Raw genomic sequence first — 20,857 nt, 5'->3', positions numbered from 1 at the left:
TTCTGTAGCCTGCTGAGGTGGAGTGCAAGGAGAGGAGAGCAGAGGCTGAGATGGTCTGAAATACACCCAATCTTACCTGTTACAGTTGAGGGTGTCTCTGAATTGTGATGCCCACACAGATCATCTTCCCAAGCACCAGAGAAGCACCTTAGCCAATCCTAGCCACTGGTGCCTAGAGAGGAGAGTGGTGCAACTGGTTCAGCTGGAGCATCCTCCTAGCCCTTCCACCTTGGCAGCTAGGGAGGGACATCTTCCAGGCCCTTCACCCCCTCCTGGACAAGTGATTTGAGACCCTGACCAGAGGAGGCCCAGGGCTTGCTCCTGGAATTGCTGCATCTTGCAGACAGTTAAGACACAGAATTGATAACATCAGCACATGGAGAAGTTAATGGGAACTTGAAATGACCAGAAGTAGGATTGCTAATCTTGGATGTGTTCCATGGCAGATAATTACATTTTATGTCCCTAGCTCCTCCCTGCAGTTTCAATTACACCCAGTCATTTTCTGTTCTTCCTGAAGCTGCTGCTGCTCCACTCATGGTCACGTTGGCAGTAGAGGAGATGCCTTCCCAGAGTGTCTGTGGAGGTGCAAACCCCCCAAATGGCCATCTCGGTGTACACAATGCTGTTTTCAATGCCAGTGCTCTGCTCCTGCTGTTGCTCCCCCACTGCCTCCACCCTGCCCCGGGGGCTTGAGTGAGGAAAGCTGTCCAAGTGTTTGTTCTTTGGGTAGGGCTGAAGCCGTGTTGGCATGCCCCTGGGCAGCAGTGTGTTCCCAGGCTTCAGAAAGCTCATGGATTGGTGAAAAGGCTTTAATACTCACTGGCACCCGGCTGCTAATTAATTAATTAGAGAATTAATTTGGGGTTGGGTTGTAGCCAGTAACGGGGTGATCTCTGCATGTAGCAGGGAAAGGTGAGCTCTCCTCAGCCCTTGTCTCCAGGGTCACTAGCTGACACCTGGGATTAAATTTCAGATTTTGAAGGCTGGACTCTGCCCAGGTTCCCAGAGCTCTTGAGCAAATGCCTTTGGACACCCTTGGGCAAACCCACCCTGGCATGTATGCTCCTCTTGGTGTTTCTTGCTGCAGCTCATCCCTGCAACATCTGTGAGCCTTCACATAAAGTGAAGACCCACAGCAAGGTCTTACCCAGGCATTGTGCTGTCATGGGTTTTGTTTCCCTTTACACTGAACCTTTGTCCAGCTCTGCATGGTTGGGTTGGTTTATGGGATTTATTTTTATAAGAGTTGAGGAAGAAGTGCAACACTTGTGCTGTAGATGTTTTTAACAAAAAGTTTCTGAGGAAAGGAAAGCATTGCAAGGTCTGTTAATGTGGTTGGGCTTTAGGTTTGCTTGATCTTCTGGGAAAATTGCTCTGTGGTCTGATCTCTTTTTGCCTGCAGCTCACATGGGCTTGTCCCAAGCCCTGAGGTTCATGCAAATACCAGAACTCACTCTTTGAAGTAGTGAGGCTTGATCCATTAATTGCTTGATGAATAAGGACCTTGGCTATAAGCTGCCCTTGGAAGTTGTGTGAAAACTAATGAGGGATTTGATCCCAAGTCTGGTAAGTGCAGAGGAGCATGAACTGTGGGTGAGATTGGCAGCACACTCTGTACACACCCCTGGAGCTTGGGCAAGGCTTCACCCTGGGCCCAAAAAGCATCAGCCACAGAGAGGGAGAGGGCATGGCCCACAGTGGCCTGGTTTTTGGAAGAAGGATGGAGTTTTGTAAGAAAATAGTGCTAAAACCATGTGTTTCCTGCAAATAAAGTTGTATTGTCACTTCCAGAAAGGGGGAAGGCTGTTGCCCCTATTTGCAACCCCCTAAAACTCCTGATTTCCCTGGGAAAATGTGTTATTATACCCATGGTATTTTCATTCCCATCCCACTCCTGATCTAAAGATGGAGTCGGAGGCTCTGTGTCCCTGCCGTCCCCTCCCACCCTCTGCAGCTGCCTGGGGAGGTATCCAAGGAGCTGCCTCCTCCCCAGCACTCTGTTCAGCCAAGTGCACTCAAACCTACCAAAAGAGAAGGAAATATGAAAAGTGCTGGTTTTCTGTGAACTCACTGGCTGAGCTGCATAGGTGCTGAGCCACCCAAAGAAAAGGGTAACTTGTGCTTCTCTTATTGTCTTTGCTCTACTGTAAACTGATGCTTATGCAGGTGAAGGATGCTCCAAGAGTATCCCACTCATGAGAAGCTGGGTTGTACCTCTGAGCCCAGAGTTTCCAGAAGATCTGCCAGCAAGGCTGGCTTTCCTCTGGCTTTGGGTCTTGGTGGGCATGATCAGAAGGTATTGGTGAGAACTGGAAGCCTAGGGTATGTGAAGAGTTTAGGGATAAGGGTGGCATTTTGGCAGTACATCCCAGGAGAAGTGTGTGGACTGTGGTGGCCCATTCCTCTGTGGGTGACCAGCAGAGGAATCCCAAAAGCATGCCTGACTTCCACTTCCTCTGCATGCTTGCCATAATACATATTACCCAGCTTTAAATAAATTGTTTATGTGAAATACCAGGAGTACAGGTGCCTGGAGCTTCCTCCCACCTCCTCACACCTCCTCCAGGAGCAGCATCCAGGGAGCAGTACTAGGAGATGTTCTCAAGCCACAGATGACACTTTGGGACTTTCCCAAATTCCCTACAGCCTCAGCCTGGTGCCATGCAGGAAGGGAAGAGATTTCTATTGCAGAAAGACCAAGTGCTGGGTCATTTCAGTGGGGACATAGGAAATCTCTCCTGTTTATGGCACAGTCTGCTGAGGGAACAAGTGATCTGGCAAGAGCTGGTTTGCAGCATGATTGGCCTTGTGCTTGCATGATGTTCTCCCAGTAACCCCAGTTGACCCCAATTGACTCCAGGGGTTTTGTATTAAGGAACAAATGAACTATGCATGTTGTGTTACTAAATAAACATGGCAGGATGCCCCTTTGCCTAATTAACCAGCCTGAAACAGGAGCAGTGACAAGTTTCATTGCAGAACTCTGCTGATTCCCAGGTGCCAGGCTGTGACCTCCAGTGGGCACCTGACCCTCAGGAGGGTCCTCTTACTGATTTGTGGTACTCACCATACCCCATCCAGATGCTAAAACTGCTTTTTTTCCCCTCAATTTTCCCATGCATTGTAAAAATAACCCCTTTTTTTTATAACACTTAGGTTGTCATAGGTGGTGCTGCTGCATTGCCCTGTGTGATCTCACCAGTTGATGCATTGGGCTCCTTATTACATGCATTATATGCATATATAATATAGTAGATGCCTATCACATGTTGGTGAGGCACAGGAACAGGTTTCCCAGGGAAGCTGTGGACTTCCCATCCCTGGAAGTGCTCAAGGCCAGGTTGGATGAAGCTTTGAGTAACCTGGTCCAGTGGATGGTGTCCCTACTCATGGTAGGGGGGTGAAATGAGATGAGCTTTAAGGTCCCTTCAGATCTGGGATTCTGTGATTATCCTGGATGTGGTATCACAGGATGCAGGAGCAGCATTGAGCCCTTCATGGGACTTGTTCCCCTTCTGCTGCTCCCCTTGTACCTGCAGCCAGGTGCAAACCAGCCTGTTCAGATGGATTTCTTGCCAGGAGCTGTGATCACTGTATCAAATAGCATCTGGAAAGCCCCAGACCTCTCTTTTCATCACGATCCAAGAGCTCCTGCTGCATAAAATTGGTCCCTGAGCAGAACAGCTCCCCAGGGTGGGCTGCTGCACTGCTCAGGTTCGAGATGCTGATGCTGAGCATGGGCCTGACCTGCCCTACTTGCAGAAGCAGCCGCGGCAGCTCCTGCGCTCGGCTGCGGGGAGGAATGCCTGGAAAACGGACTCCAGGGGGATGGAAAAAGCTCCGTGAGATCAGCCTTTGTGCAGAACAGGGTGTCGCTGCCGGCAGCCGGGGGATGGGTTAGAGAAGGAGAGCCGAGGAAAGGTTTTGTGCCAAAATTATCTTGGTGTCGGCACATACGTTTCAGAGAAGAGCTAAAAGGAGAGCAGGGAGGAGCGTCCGGCCCCTGCCTCACCTGCCCTCGCTGCCGGGAGGAGCCTGTGTTCAGCTCCCGATTGTGCCCTGCCTCCCTGCCCCCTTCCCAAGGGTCCCTGCTCTCGCTGGGAATGTAATTAGCTCCTAAGCAAAGAGGATTAGCGGGGTTAAGAGAGCCTCCAGCTCAGCACTGTCCTGGGGTGGAAATTCCAGCCCCGGTCTGGCGTCTGGGGCCATTCCCCCCTCCTTGCAAGGCAGAAAAGCAGGATCTATGTGCCTGAAGAAGAACCTGCCCTCTGGAGCACAGGTGTCTGTGCTGGGAATCCAGCAGCTCTCCATCTCAATGAGCCCTGTGTCCTTCATGGGATGATCAGAAATGCTTCCCAAAGACCTGCCTGCCTTTGTAGGGTGACAGGGAGGGTGGGTGACAAGCTGGGACAGGGGCTTAAAGTTTTCAGGTATCATTTTTCCATAGGAATCCAGGTCCTGTTATTGTCCTGTTGTTCCTGCCAGGCTCAAGGGGCAGCAGGGACATGTTCTGCAGCTCCTGATGGAGCAAGGAGCAGCTGTTGTCAGTCACCCTTTTGAGGCTGTTTTCCCTGAGTCGAGTGTCCTGCAATGACAGCTTGGCAGTGTCCCTGGAGCTCAGATGGGCGCTAGGATGGCCCAGTCCCCTTTCCAGGGACAAGAGAAGAGCAAAGTGCCACTCTTGAAAGGTGGGCAGCGGGTTGGACCCTAGAGTTTCTGCAGGAGAAAGAGGTAACCAGAGAAGCAGGGCACAGGGTGCAGCAATTGCTGGGTTACTCCTAGATTTTTGTGCAGAATTCATGATTTTAAACAATACCCCAGCCCCGAGGGTATGAATATTTGGGTCAGTCACATAAACTTAAGTCAAACTGAGAGCTCTGCATAGCAGCTCTGCACGAGAGAGGAAGGCGGTTTCGCTGGCCTGAGCCCTCAAATCCTGTTAAAGGCTGGTAATTAACAGCTCGCTGTGACTCAGGAGTTTTCTGTGCTGCTGAACCTGCTGTAATTAAGCTGGTTCCTGCTGCTGGGCTGGGCAGCACCGGGCTCCCCAACAGCTCCTCCTGCAGACACGGGGCTGGAGTGGGGCTGGGGTCATTGGAACCTTGCAGGCAAGTCTGAATTAAGAGTGGGGTCCTACCTGATGGTGATGAGGAGCATCTGTGGGTGGTCCCCTCATGCAGTCCATGTTTCTGTGCTGGACCTCACTGCTGGATTTTCTGCAGAACCCCATTAGAAGTTAGCCCTGTGTCTGCTGCTGGCTCTTGTCTTCTGCTGGTTGTGTTTTTGGAACTTCTGTGTTTTTGGAACTTCTGCTCCACACACTGGGGTTTGCCTTGCTGTGCCTGCTCTCAGCTTCTGGCCACTTTAAAGTTATATTAAGAACTGCTGCTCCTTTCTTTAATCAGTAAAAAAGCCCAGAGCTTCAGGTTCCTTTCTTGTTTTAGCTGCAATTATATTATTAAGGGACAAATGTCAGCTGTATGTGGACCCTGCTGATTAATACTTCTGAGGCAACTGCTGCCCACACTGCAGATTGTTTTCAATGGTTCATAAAACTGAACAATATTTTGAGAGGAGTGGCAGTGGCTGAATGAAGTAGGGGATTTCTGCCTTTTAAATGAAAATATATTTGAAGTGAACCATGTTTCCCCAATGCCAGGCTGGTTTTCCAGAGCACATTTGCTGTGCCCTAGGACTTGGAGCTGCAGCCTGTTGTATTGCTGTGCTCCTGGGCTAGCAAGCTGCTAGGGCCAGCATGCCAAGGTGTCTCCAGAGCTGTCTTGCTGGGACGTGAGTGGATATGTCAGGATCAAAGCCTGAGTGCTCACTGTGGCTCAGGCAGCCAAAAGATTTGGGCTTACAACAGGCAGCCCTTTGGCTTTGGGGAGGTCAGGATTGCTTCTGGGCCAGCCTGTGGTGCTGGAGCTGAGGTGGCAGCAGGGCAGATGTGACACCCGAGTCTTCACTGCAGATGTCCTTCTCAATAGTCTGTAAGAGCTCTTGGAGCCACCCACCTCGCTGTGGGTTCTGCTTTAATTGGTGGTGAAATTTCATCCTTGGGATATTGATTATGGTTTCCTAGAAAGTGACAAGGAAAAATTCGGGAAATGCTTTTTGCCCATATAACATGAATAGGTCTTCATGGAAGCTCTTCTCCCCAGCTAAACTTTGACAGCTTTTCCCAGCAAATGCTTATTTTGGTAGGTATTGCAGATCTGCTTCTCAGGGGTGATGGTGTTCTGTCCATGAAACGTCCACAGACTCATCCTTCAGAGAGTCACTCAAGCCATCCTCGAGCAGACAGACAGACAGGGACAGTGACCTTGCAGCAGGGACATGGACACAGACATACAGGGCTGTCACTGCCAGGGCATTGGATTGGATATTCTCACCAGCTCGGTGCCATGAATATTAAAATTCACCAACATGGGAAGGACCTGAGTAACTTTCCATCGCCTGACTGAGGTTTCACAGTTTGGAACAGCTCTGGGAAAGGCTGAGAGAAGATCAATAACTGCCCTAATGCACCCTGTTAGGGACTTTCTTGACCTTGAGAAGCTTTGAAGAGAGTTACTGTTGTGCACATGAAAGGCTGAAGGCAGTAAAAATAGGCAAAGTGGAAGCACAGAGAGGAAGCAGGACAAGCTAAAGTTGCCATAGCGTTTTATAGATATTAGAAAGGGTTTCATAAATGTATGTACTGGAGAGCAAAAAAACCCAGTTCATTCACAAAATTCAGGTCACCTGGTTCTAGCACAGGCTTTTCTGCCTTTGCTGTTCAAGTCAGAGCCAGCAGCCATTCTGGTGGGGCAGCCCTGGAGCTCTGTGCCTCAAGGAGCCTTGTGCCTCTCTGCTGCTTTGGGCAGTATCACTGATGTCCCCTGCAGCACCAACCCAGAGATGTCCTCTTAGCTCCTCAGTGGACACCTCACTCACAGCTGGCATGGGGGGAAAGTGAGGGGGTTCCTGTGTCACCCTCCTAATGCTGTGCCAGGTGCAGCAAAGAGCAGGAGATGATGGAGGGAGGCAGGGGAAGAGGAGAGCAATGGTACAGAGGAGGTATGGAGCTCTCAGGGGAATGGGGACAACCTGGACATTCATTCCTGCTCCTGCTGTGCCTTGCATTGAACAATGAGTGTCTGAAGAAGCTCAGAATCAGTCCCCAGTGCAGGGGCTGGTACCCAACATCAGGAGGTTATTGCCATCTCTACCCTGGGAGACAAAGTGCTTGGATCAAATGGCTTTGGATCACGCTTGGATCCTGTTTGTGATCAGGCTTTATGAGATGGCTCCTTGGGGTCTGGTAGGACATGGCAGCACTGACCCCTGAATCCAGGCTGCTTCGTGGAGTGTGTGGGCTCCTGTGTCCTAGAGCTCTCCCTTGGCCACAGCAGGAGCTGCTGGTGGAGATGGTGGTAGCCACTGCTTTTGCAAAGGCAAAAGGTGTGGGGAGAGTTGGATTGGAGGGAACCTTTGGAGCAGCATGCTCTGAGGGGCACCATGGGGGCTGGTGGTCCCTGAGCAGGTACCAGCAGCAGATGATGAGGATGGTGGGACCAACTAAATCAGAGTCTAAAGCTGTGATGGGCAGACAGACAAACAGCTCTTTTAGTGGGAGATGGTGAGAGGATTTGGCTGTTCAGCTCCTATTTCCATCCTTGTGAGCAGCCACAGCTTATCCTGATGGGCTCACAGACCATTATACAACCTGGATCTTTCTTCTTTCTATTTTTTTAATAACATGCCATGTTAGTGCTTTATTTGGGAACATGTTGGGACACTTAATCGAGCGTTTAATTGGCTTTGTAACAGTGGATTTCTGAGTGGGCTGAGGAGGAGACAGCTTTAGGGCTGGGTTGCAGTGGAGATGCTCAATTTTCCAGCTGAGATGGGAGCATCTCAGACTGAGTTTGCTGGTGTTGATCCACTTACCAAAGCACCATCGTTTTTCCTGTTGAGCCCAGTGGCATTTTGCAGTTGTATCCTACAGACTTTAGGATCTGTAAAGGTCCCTGGAACAAAATGAGAGTGAGGAGAGGGGCTGCCAGTGGTGAAGCATGTGGCCATGCTGGGGAAGAATCCAGTGAGAATGCTGGTGATGGGATGTGATTGTTGGGGATGGGTTTTGCTAGCTCAGGCCAGGCTCTTATGTTGATTCCTTTCTTGCCACATCCAAACTGTGCTGGTAAAGTCCATGGGCAGGACAAGCCCACATGGGCAGCTGGGGCACTGGAAGGACATGGGTGCTGTGCTGCTGATAAAAGTCCAAGCCTTTATCAGAGTGTGTGCTATTGAAGGCTGTGTCCTTCTGTAAGGATCAGCAGGACCTGAAAGACAGTTTGTGGTATCTACAGCTCAGGCAATGCAGGGGCTCACCCTGGTTTAACAGTGTTCCACATACCATGTAGTTCAGGATTCAGCCCTTGCTGTGTGCTGGGATACCCTGTTTCCCTGAGTACAGGTGTGCTGGGGTGAGCCAGGGGAGGTAAGGACTAAGATGCCATCTCCCAGGGAGTACACTGGCTGTTTGAGAAAACACTGCTGGGCAAGGGAAGAAATTACATTTACTCTATGGAAAGGAGTGGCATTATTGGTGTGGTTAAAAATTACTGCTCAGGAGGTGGCCAGCTGGGTGTTCCTGTTCTTCATTAAATCATAGGATCACCGAATGGTTTGGGTGGGAAGGGATCTTAAAGCCCATCTGGTTCCAGTCCCCCTATCATGGGTAGGGGTGATCACGTTGCTGGTGGGGGACACAAGCTTGTCCCATCAGGTGGCACTGACAGGAGATGTAGGGTGGGAGCTGGGCACTCACCATCATCCCTCTCCTCAAGTTTCCCTGCTTTGCAGCATAAACTCTGCTCTCCTGTGAAACAAAGCCTTCCTCTGTGGTGGAGAGGGAGGCTCTGTATAATTAATGCTGCCGGGGGAGTTGGGGTTCTGCAGTGCTGCAGTGCCCAGGACTCAGCTGGGCTCCAGTGCAGCATTCCCTGCATGCAGCCATCCTCTGCTGGGCAGCACTGAGGAGCAAGCACTGTGAGCAAGGGCTCTTCAGCCTCTAATTTAAGCACAAAACCTCACAGCATGTGGAAAGGCAGAAAGCTGAATGGAGCAGGGAGGTGCACTAAGGAGCCGCTTCTTCCTCCTCCCCCTGGCCTGGTTGCTGGGCTGATGAGCTGGGGAAGGTGGATGGCACCAGCCTGAAGCAAAAATAAACACCAAAGTGAAATAGAAAATGAAAGCAAGCTCATTCTTTGAAGCATACTGAGACTCTGAGCCTGGGAAGGTCTCTGAATGGATATTTTGAGCAACGTTTCATTCTTACATTACCCAGTAATGTGTAGTGGTTCTCAGTCTCGGTGGTGGAGCTGTTATTGTGGCCTGTGGCCACCTCACAGCCATCTTTCCAATGATTTTTCTGCCACAGGGGTCAGGGACTGAGTGGAAGCACATGATTGAATGCCTTTTTGGTTGACATTTGCTATGGAAGTTGAGAGGAAAATGTTTCACAGGGACAGTTTGTCTTCTGGAGGTGTGAGACACTTGCAGAAGGTGGGTCCCCATGTGGCACCCCAGGGCAGGTGCTGGACAGCAAAGCCCCAGATGCTAGAAATAGGTTTATTTATACTAATTTTCCATTCTCCCAGAGGAAATTCTTGCATGGCTTCTGGGGACCCACATCCTGGCATGAGGAGGAATTGGGTACCAAACCTTAACAGGCACTTTGACCCCCTCCAGGGAGTTCATCTGCCTCTTACCTCCTTAAAATCCTTGCCACAGGACTTTGTGAACCCTGGCTTTCTCCATCTGCATTTTCTCCACGGAGCAGAAGAGGGAATGACATGTCCATCCATTCTCCACTTCCTGTTCATTTCCTGGCCCTCAGTCAACCCATTCAGCACAGATCATCATCTCTGCCCCTGTCATTTCATCTGAAACAGCTTCCTTTTCCTATGTGTGCCTGGCTTTTTGTGCCTAAGAGCAGCTGCTCCACTGGGCAGACAGAAGCCATGCTGCAGCTTCCTTGGGGGTGAGACAGGATTCCTTAAAAACCCCAATGCTTCCATAGCCTCTTTCTTCACATAAGGCTGTAAAGTAGCTCCTTTCCAACCACTGGGAGCATAGGAGGGATGAGCCAGGAGGTGCCATTATAAACATAAGTGATTGTAATTGTAAGCCAGGGCATTAACAGAGATGCTTATGCTTGATCCAGCAGTGATTGCACTCCTTTCTTTCTTCGATTTTTATCCCTTCCCTGCTCCTGTGAGCAAATGGAAAGGTGTTTCCAGAGCATGGGCTTCCCCATTTCCTTCCCTTGTGTGTTCACCCTGCAATATTTAGAAGAAAACATAGGCAATATTTAGAAGCCACCAGGGGATAAAATGCTCCATCAAATGTGTGAGCATTCTGAGAAAATAGGGAGTTATTAGGAAATGTCCCTTGAGAAAATGACAAAGCTCAGGAGAGTGCCAGAGGCTGGGCCAGCAAGGGCTCCAGTGTCTCCAGGGGCTTGCCTGCTTCCTAAGGACATTGATTGCTCCAGTGCAAACTGAATTTCTCTCTGCTGTGAGGATGGTGAGGCCCTGGCACAGATTGTCCAGAGAAGCTCTGCATGCCCTGTCCCTGGAAGTGTTCAAGACAGTCTGGATAGGGCATGGAGTGACCTGGTCTAGTGGCAGGTGTCCCTGCTCATGGCTGAGGCTTGGAACTAGATGATCTTGAATGTCCCTTCCAACCCAAATTGTTCTAGGATTCCATGATCTCCCAGAGGGAGTGCCAGCATCTGCTTGGGACTGATCACCTCCAGCATTGGGGGTGATGATACAGGGTTCCACCTGCAAGTGGCTGCTCTGCCACCCTATTAATTTTAATGTAAAATTCCCCAAATTTTAAAGGCAGTCCTGGCCAGGCATAAGAAAATTGATAAGAAATTTACACAAAGTTTAAAGCAGGGGCATAGCCACACCCTCAGGAAACTGAGTAGGAACTCATGTGTCTGCCCTCTGGCAAAAGGACATCCAAAATTATTTATTCCTTTGCACTTTGCCAAGAGTTTCTAAATATGTTGCTTCAAATGGCACCTAGAGAAGTGAGATCTTCTAGGCAGTACACAAAATGAGCTGTGATAAGTAAGCAGCCCATTAACAGAAATGCTGGCACCTTCTCTTTAAAAAAACATCCTGCTTGGATTTAGCATTGGTTGTTAAATTGTTGTTTGCAGACTGAATGGTGGTTGGTTTATAGTCCTGATGCAGTCACAGCCAAGCACAGGTGCACTGAGAGCAGCAGGGAGCTGGAATTCCCAGCGAGGACAATGCCAGGAATGCAGGAATTAAATGTGCCCCCAGCCTGAAAACAGCAGCTTGAGAAGCTCAGCCAGGGGGACCCTCCTGCACCAACAGAAGGAAATATCAAATTTTTTCTCAAAAATTGCTTCAGTTCTTTGTGTGGCAGAATAGAATTTGCTGGGGTGGGGGTGGGCAGAGGTGTAGCCCACTGCTGGACTTGCTGCCCAGCTGAAATGCATTTCCCTTCTGAGGCTGTTCCTAGAACTGATTTTAAAGCTCTTTAGGAGCTCCTGGAAGCAATTCCCCAACAAAGCAAATCGTTTCAGCTAATTAAGAATCTGATGAGAAAACCCCAGGTAATACTTTGCAACTTAAACAACTTTCTGGGGTGTTTAGAAGAGAAGCAATTTGAAAGCAGCTGCTGTAGTTTCATTTTGTGTGTTGGATGGCACGGTGGAGGCACAGGGATCTGGGGGACACGGCTGTGGTTACTGCTGTGCTTTATGCTGCTGCTCACAGGGATGTGACAGGGTGAAGGGGACAGCAGGAAGCTGGGATGTCACAGCTCTTGTCCCATGTGGATGGTGTCTCTGGGCATCCTGGCAGCCGTGCTGTGGGGTTCAGCCTCTGGGGCACAGGGAGGCTGTGCTGGCAGCGGCACAGGGCAGGTGTGAGTAAAGCATCTTCCCCAGCATAGCCTGCGGGCCAGGCTCAGTGCTGGGCTGCTCCCTGCGTGCTGCTGCCGTGGTCCCCAGCTCTGCAGAGGCTCAGAGAGGTGCAGAACCCAGAGTGCTCTGCAGAGCATCTCCTGTGTTTCAGGCAGGGAAGATCCAGCCCTGAGAGCTGTTCAGGCTCAGCCATGCAAAAATCCATGGTGATACAGAGGAAGGGAGCAGTCCCAGCTTCCCCCTGTCCCATGGGCAGGAGCCAGTGGAGCCCAAGCACCCTCTCATCAGGGCTGGAAGCCTCTGCAAGGGCTCTGCCTCCTTTGCTGAGGATTATTTCAGTTCTGTTTCTGCCTCACTGAGGCCGTGCTGAGCCAGCGCCAGCTGTCCCTGTCTGTGCCGAGCAGTATTTGGGAACCAGGGCAGGCTTTTCCCTGTCTCTCCTCTCCATGGCTATAGGTCCCCCACCAGCGAACCCTTGAGCTGCCTCAAAGCTCATTCTGGCTACAACCATCCAAATGCACCAGACCCCCTCAGCAGAGCATGAGGTTTTATTTCCAAAGCGTTCTCTTCACTGCTGCTTTGCCTCCTCATCTTCCCACTGCCATCTGCTCTGCCTGCTAAAATAAGGCAGCGTGCTGCGGGTGAGCGGTGCCGTGCTCAGGAGCCTCTGCTCTGCCCAGGCTGCTCGGCACGGGGACCCTCTGCTGGCCGTGCCGTGGGGCTGGGAAGGGAAGGGGAGGGTTTATCTGCCCCTCTCCCCGCCCCAGTTTCGGGTTTATCTCTCCAAGTTGATGGAAAGAGTGGTACCCACTCAGGGTGATGCCTTGCAAGGGATTTGGCTTCTCATCTCCCACCTGGGGCAGATGGTGACTTGCTGAAATTGGATGCCCAAATTTTAGATAGTTTAAATGAAATAAACCCTACATCAGGAGACCTTAAGTATCTGGAGAACAGCCCAAGTCCTTCATGCTGCTCTCATCCCTTGATGCCCTCTCCCGTGATTTCCTTGTGAAGGAGTTACTGTAAGGAAATAGATATAGAACCACCTCCACCACCCTTTTCCCTGGATTGATGAAAAGCCTCAAAAGTAGATTTTCTGGGGGCCTCTTTGCACCAAAAATGTGAATTCCTGTACCCAGGACAGGGTGGGAATCACTCTGTGTCCTAACACATGGCAGAGCACAATCCTCTGTCTGCTTTTGTGTTTCCCACAACAGAAAACCCCGAAGAAAGGTGAGGTTGGGAGGTGGGGAGAAAGTGTTTTGCACAGTTAGCCTAGAGACCTCATTGCCATGGGATACTGGAAGAGAGAGTACAGCAAAACACTGGAACACAAAGGGAGGGTTTGGGGGAGCTGGAGACACCCTTGGGAGCGATAGTAGGGATTTCTTAATTTCAGAGATCTGGTTTGGGATTTTCAGATGGGATCACTGAATGCTTTGTATTGTCCCATAGCTAGCAGTCTTTGGTCATTATTTGTGTCATGACTGGGAGATAAGTAGCAGTCTCTGAGCTCTGACATGAAGGGCTGTTTTAGGGCTTTTTTTGGGGTTAGGGTATTTTAATTGTTTGGAGCTCAAAGAGCACCTGGTTCCCAAGCCTGTGGAAGCAGTAAGCATTGATTTCAGAGGGGTTTGGTTGACTCAGAGACAAAATATTCTCAAAGAAAAAGAAAAGCAATCCTACAGGTATTTGGTTTGGGAATAACCCCACAAAGTGTGGGTGTGGGTATGAGGCCAGGCTGGTGGGGTGGGTTTGCCCATGGCTCTGCCCGAGCCAGGGCAGGGTCCAGGCTGTGGGGCTGATGCTGGGATGTGCAGGGCTGAGCCCGGCCCGGGTGAGGGAGCTACGGCAGCACATCCCACTGGCTGCTGGCAACAAACACCCGCACTGGCTCTGCGAAGGAGCTGTGAAATTCCCCTCTTTACATAATTGCCTGGTTTACTCAGAGCTGTTAAGTATGACCAACAGTCATCTGTTTGCCGAGAGCAAATAGGACATGAGGAGAAGAGGAGCAAACTAGAGCTAGGCGGAAGTATTTTTAACAAATCTGGGTTTTTCTTCAGGCTGGAAGTCAGGGGAGTGTTGCCAGCCTTTAGAGGAGCAGTTTTCTGCAGTGGCCTGAACTACTCTTAAAGTGGAGCTTCTTAAATTACTTAAAGGGTTTAAGTGAGGTGGTTCCTCTTGTGGCTTCAGGAGCCACAAAGTCCCACAGGCATCTGTCTGTCTGCAGAAAGGGCAGCTGGGGAAGGAAATGCCTTCATAGTTCATATCAAATTGAGTAAATATGTGATTTGTATGATTTTTAAATTTTTTTAAGCAACCATTTTATGTGAACTTCACCATTTCCTTTTGGCTTCTCAGCTTCATTCTTGCTGCATTTACTCTTGAAATGGAAAATTGCAGCTCTTCCACCCCAGCAGCTGTAGCAGTTCCTACTCCTGGCTCCAGAGAGCCTGGGTGCTGCTGGTGGGAGAATCCATCCAGGTCAGTGTATCGAGTCACCCCGTGCCAGCTGGGTGGCCATCAGCTATTCCTAAAAGAGGTTTAAGTTAAAATAAGAAGGTTTTCAAAAGAATCTTAAGTTTAAAATAAGTTCCGAAGCTGATGAAAATTGAATTGGCCCCACCAAGACACATTATCCCTCTGTAGGCAGCTCATGATTCCTGACTCCATCAAAGTGCCCAAAATGTGGGCTGGAAGGAGTCAGGAAACACTCAAGATGAGGACAGATGGTGAGGATGGGGGATGGTCCTGGGGAGGATGGTTGGGAGCTGTACTCCAGGCAGGTGGGAGATGCTGGTCCTGCCACTCCAGCTCTGCCATGGGCAACAGGTGAGGGGATGGGAGAGGGTGTGCAAGGCATGAGTGTGGAAAGATGCTGCTGTGTATAATTTGGGAAGTAAAATGGCTTATCCATCTCCATTGTAACAACTCATGTTTCTAGAACGTTTCCCAGCCTTTTAGTGTAATAGTTTATTGACCTGCACAGCAGCATAAAAGATTAAGGGAGTTAATTTTTCAAGCTTTTCACTTGATTTATTCCATAAAGGTAGTTCATTTAATTAAAATATTTCTGCTGCTGGAATTAGGACTCATGGCCCTGAAGCCTGGAGTGGGGTGCATGGGCTCTTTTGAAGCAGCAGTCATTTAATGTGGTCAAGCAGCACTGCCCACAGAAACCAAAACATCCAGTTCTCTAGGCACACATGCAGTTCAGGGCAAAAATCATGGATGCTGCTATCGCCTCCAGTGGAGGAGTGCAGGTATCTGCTCCCCATGGGAAAAGGGGTTTGGTGGCTCTTAGCAGTACAGCCCTGAGTACCCTCAGCCACCTCCACGTGGGGGTTTTGGTCTCTGCCAACATAGGGTTGTCTCTTGGGAAAATATTAAAATATATAGCTATATTTAAAGCCTGGAAAACTTTATGTGCAGGTACTGCAGGATATTAGTTTGTGATTTCCTCAGCTCCCAAGCCATACCTCTGATGGCTCCCCAGCCTGCTTTGAAATGATGCCTTGTGATCATGAAAGAGGTTCAGACCCAGTTTGCTGCTGCTGGACTGCATTGGGGTGAGGGGACAGGGGAAGCAGCTCCTAGGGGGAGGAAGCTGAAGCTTCCCGAGATGCTGATTTTCTTCTGGTTTGGAAATGAGTGTCTGATAGACACTTGGGGCTCTCTGCAATTTAAAACAGAGCAATCAGACAGCTTGAATCTGCTTTTATCAGATGCAGCAAATTGCTAGTTGTATGGCTGGATATTTTAGTCAACACTAGTGCCTATGAAAAAAGAAGGTTTTGGTTAAATAAGACTCCTCTGATAAACTTAGCTTTTCTTGGATTTTCTTCCATTCAGTTGGAAAACCACATAGAGTATTGTATTTGTTTTCTGCAGAGTTGGCCAGGTTTCCCTTAGCAGGCATTATTTTTGCTGCAGACTTGAAATCTTCTGCATGCAGGTTTCAAATGGCTTCTGGGGAGTCACAGTTCCTGTGTCACACGTGTGTGAAATAGCCAGGAGGAGCACCTTGCACCTCCACCATGGGAGTGGGGCCCATGGTGACTGGATATGGGCTCTGCTGGACCTGCTTCACATCTCCTGGGCATTATTGTGGGATTGTTATCATGCAGCTGGTGTTCAGAGATGCTCTGCTGCTGCTAACCTTGGCTGAGAAATACATCCTGATAATGGGCACTGTTAAAGATAAGGCTGGTTGGCAGGCTGATAAATCTCGTTAAGGAGTACCTGATCACAGAGTAAATTACAATGCATGCCCAGATTGATTCAGACAAAAATGAACAATATATTACTTTGTTATCACTTGGGGAGAGTAGACTCCTGGCTCAGTGCTCATGGCTGCTGGAGGAGGAGCTGTGCTGGATGGCCCTGGAGCTTGCTGAGAAGATGCAGCTTCTCCGTGGGTGCACCCCTGGCAGTGGCAGAGCAGGAGCCCAGCAGTCCTCAGGGATGCTGTGCTGGGACCAACTGGTCTGTTGGTGGGTGAGAAGGGACAGGGAGCTTGGACATGGTGGAGAACAAGAGCTGTGTTCCTCTCTTCTACATGGTGTGAGATGGTGGTTCTCCCAGTCTAGTCTGCAATGACTGTGAATGATCCAGACAGCTCCATAAATGTCACGTTGGAGCAAAATGGGAAAATTAGAGCTTGCCGTCCTTGGGACAGCCATAGCTAATCTGTGAAAAGCAGACCAAACCCTCTGCTGCTTTAATACTGTTGCCTGGATTTTATTGTGAACAGAAAATCTTCTTAATACTTCATCCATTTGGATCCAGTCTCTCGGAACTGAGCTGGTAGTTAATTTAGTTCTTTCTCTGAGATGAAACAGAGAGGAATAGTAAGGCTCAGTGAAAAGGAAAATGAAAACTGCTTTCAGCATCAGATTTGCTCTCTTGTTCCTCCTGTTTTTCTTTTTCTTAAATACTCAGCACATGCTCACGTGTCACCTCCCATCATTGCACTTCCAGCTGTCCAGCCTGGACATGACTTTTCTCCCACTTCTCTGGAAAGATGCTCCATCTTGAGTCCATCTCAGACCAGGGGCAGTTTTATCTCCACCTGCTCATTGCAGAAGGAAACATCAGGTAATGGTCAAGGTAGCAGAAGATGTGTGGTGATAACCAATGGCCAAGAAAAAACACGAGCACATCCAGACTGGAAATAACAGCAGAAATAAATGAGTGTCAAAGCTGCTACGCAGTGGTGGCAACTGTGGGAAATCAAGGGTGAAATGTGAAATTTGGACCAAAGTGCTGAGGGGTGACCAGGTGCAGATGGGAGTGGCTGATAGTAACAGAGAGAATGGCCCCTCCTCACCATCTCCAGGGAAACCCACTCAAGTTTATCTCCACCACCATTGCCCTGCTGGGAGCTGGCACCTCTGCTTCCCATTCCCAAAGGCAGCTGGTTCCTTTCTGGATGTCTGTGCTAGTGCAGGAGCATGGCAGTGACCCTGCTGCTCAGCAGGCCATTCCCAGGGCAATGGATGCTCACCCACAGCCCTGGCAATCGGTCCCATGGCTTTTAGACAAGCCAAAAGCATCAAAGTGCTCTCCTCAATATCCTACTGATTTTTTTAAATTTTTTTTTTAATCTAATGAACTGGAAGGAAATATGTTGAGTGGGGAGGGATGTCTATATATATTCTGCAAAAGCACCGGTTTCCAAATTTTGGACAGCTGTGTACCCTTTTTTAGCAGCCCCTTCACACAGCCCACACAGCACCCAGGCTCTCGCCTTCAGCTCGTTTGGAAATACACTTCCTTGATTGCAAAATAGTTTAAATCCTTTGACTTAGAAACATTCTTGCCGTTCAAAAAAGATTTTTATTTTTTTTCAAGCTCCAAAAATACAGAAGGTGCTTCCTGCCACAGCAGCTGCCCTAATTTTGGAGGGGATGGAAGATGGGCAGGGATGAGCAGGGGGGAACCTGGCTCGTGGCTATGGCCACATGGATGCAGGTGATGAGAAGCTCCCAGGGTGGGAGCTGCTGGCTGTGGGGGCTTCAGCTGGATGCCAGAACCAGGGGTTTATTCTGGGGTCCCAGACAGATGTCCCAAATAGGTTGTCCAACTGGCCCCTTGGCATTTGGGTCAGTCAAAGTGAGCTGCTTTCCCAGTTCTGGGGAATAAAATTTTTGGGGTCTAATAGGGAAATAACAATATCAAAAAGTAATCTGAGCTTGACTAACGCCATAGTTCCTGACATCATGGAAAAGTTGGTGGCATTTTCCTCAGCTTCTGTCAAGCCAGATTTGGGTAGGACCCTTGCTGGGAGCCCTGGGACAGCCCAGGGGACGGCAGAGCAGGATACCTGTCCACAGGTCAGCACTCCAAAAAGTCCATCCATTTACTGCAGCAGGCAGCGGTGCAGGGGAGGGGTCTGGAGCACAACTGAGGAGCAACTGAGGGAGCTGGGGGGGGCTCAGCCTGGAGAAAAGGAGGCTCAGGGGGGGACTTCAACTCTCTACAACTACGCGAAAGGACATTGTAGCCAGAAGGGGGTTGGTCTCTTTTCCCAAGTAAGGAGTGCTAGGATAATGGAAACAGCCTCAAGTTGTGCCAGGGAAGGTTTAGATTAGGTATTAGGAAAAATGTCTTTGCAGAAAGTTTGTCAAGCACTGAAACAGGGTTCTCAAGGAAGTGGTAGAATCACCACCCTTGGAGGGATTTAAAAGACATGCAGGTGTGGCACTTGGGATGTGGGTTAGTGGTGGCCTTGGCAGTGCTGGGGTAACAGTTCGACTCAATCTTAGAGCTCTTTTCCAACCTAAACAATCCCATAATTCTATGATTCCGCCTGCACTTCTGCCACAGGAGGTACTGCCCAGGAGGGATGCCCTGACCCAAGGTGGTGGCCAGTGTGGTTTGCAGGTGTCAGGCTGGCCGTGGTGGTGACAGCCCCGTGTGCAGCTCCTGCGGGGGCAGAGGCGAGCGGCGCTTTCCCCTTTGCTCACCGGCCGGCCTCGGCTGCGGCAGCGCAATAAGCTGCACTTGGCAAGAGCACAGCTGTTCCTCGAAGGCAAGCAGAGGGTAGCATTGCTATTACTCATCAGTCAGAGACTTTCAGCTGCAATAATCCTCCGCTGGCTGTGTGCAGGATCGAGCTGCAGGGTGGGAGGCCCCATGGGAGCTGTTTTGCTGACCCTCAGGCTCTGCTGTGCAGGGCTGGTTCATCCCTACTGCAGGAGCAGCAGGGAGCATAATCCCTGGGATGAGACGTGCAAGGGGAAGGGACAGACAAGGAACAGGACTGCGATGGCCACTTTGGCACCTGGCTGTTGTCTGGCTGCCCATCTCTGCTTGCCTTCCCCTTTCCATGGCACCAGTAAAGGGGATGGGTTGTGGAGCTGACACCTGGCTCCAGGTCCCCTCTGGGTAGATTTGGGGAGGGAGCACTGGTGCAATACACACCATCTTCCTTGCAGCTGTCACAGGGCTCAGAGATGCCTCTGCCCATGTCCTTCCCTCCCAACACGCTGACAGCAGCTCCAGTGCTCAGCCATTGTGTGCAGCTTCTTCCATCCTCTCTTTCTGTGTCTATTTTCCACCTGAGAGAGGTCCCAGCACAGAGAAGGGATGAAGTGGAGCAGATGGGAGGCAGAAAACAAGCCCTGTGAGGCAGAGCTCATCTCAGCGAGCTCATTACCCTGGGCTGCTTTTAATCACATTATTGCAGTGTGAAGGCCATCAATACATCACACACATTTAAAATAGAGCTGGGGAAGGACCATCAGCTCCATCAGCCTGAGACAGGCCACAGGAACAGATAAGAATAGTCTGTTGCTGGAAAACACATCACTGGGTGGCTTAGTCAAATGCTATAAATAGCAAGGGATTGAAATAACTGTGGTGGCTTTCAGGGGAGCTGATCTGCAAGCCCGGGGTTGTGCTAAAACTTGCCCAGTTGATGGTAATGAAGTCAATTAGTGTGGAGCAGTTGGCAGCTGAGGAGACTCAGCTGCCTGAGGTGAGTGCAGTCCCCTCTCTGCCTTTCCCTGCAGATGGAGCTGGGAGCTGTGGCGTTAGGTGGGAGTGGTGTTACACCCTGGGAGTGAGGGGAAGAATGCCTGGGGAGCTCCACTTGCTCCCCAGCCTGGCAGGCATCAGCCTGTGGCCACTGGGCTCCAGAGACACGGCCTGGAGCTGACTGCTTGGGAGTTCCTTTAGTGCTCCTTTTTTGTTTACAGATTTATATATATATATATATATATATATATATGCATCTACACACATGCTAAGCTTCAGAAGCAGCATTGCATTAGCATGTGTGCATTAGTAAAGGCACATGGAGACAGTTCTGCATCTAGCTTGAGTGGGTTTTTGAGGTAGTTTTAGAGCAAAAAAAGGCACAATCAAGGAATAAAGTACCCCACACTTTCTGCCCTGTCTGTCCTGGAGGTGGCTGTCAGTGGTGGTGTGGGACACACAACCCCACACTCTCCCCAGGGATGCCCCTTTGTGCATGCTGCCCCCAGTTTCCCTTGGTCTCAGTCCCTTCCTGGTACTGGGGCACCTGAATTCCCTCTGCTCTGTTCCCACCACAGATGCAGATCTCACAAGCACCTCCTCTGTGTGCTCCATCTCTCCTCCTGATCTCTGGTGCTTCCATTGTCACAGTGCACGCTTTGTTTCCTTGCCCTCGTTTCAAATCCCATCACTGCCTCAGCCTCCGAGGAGAGATAAGGGCTGGGGTGGAGGGAAAACCAGGCCTGTGGTTGTCTGCTGATGGCACATGATTGTTCAGAGCACCCTTTGTGAACATCCCCATGTCAGATTTTGTTGTACATCCTCCCCTCTGTAATCAAGAATCCCAGAGAAGAGCCTTTGGCACTGGTCAGCACACCCCCTTCCACCCACTGTGTCCCAAAACTGTGGCAGCTC

General features: G+C 50.0%; 1 protein-coding gene across 1 annotated transcript in view; it reads left to right on the top strand.

Moving 5' to 3' along the window:
* Positions 1-20,857, top strand: part of BSN (bassoon presynaptic cytomatrix protein) — an 89,083-nt gene that overhangs the window by 46,479 nt on the left and 21,747 nt on the right.

The sequence above is a fragment of the Molothrus ater genome, chromosome 11, assembly GCF_012460135.2.
Source record: "Molothrus ater isolate BHLD 08-10-18 breed brown headed cowbird chromosome 11, BPBGC_Mater_1.1, whole genome shotgun sequence".
Taxonomy (NCBI): domain Eukaryota; kingdom Metazoa; phylum Chordata; class Aves; order Passeriformes; family Icteridae; genus Molothrus; species Molothrus ater.
The sequence above is the reverse complement of the archived record's forward strand: the minus strand, read 5'-3'. Positions and strand labels throughout refer to the sequence as shown.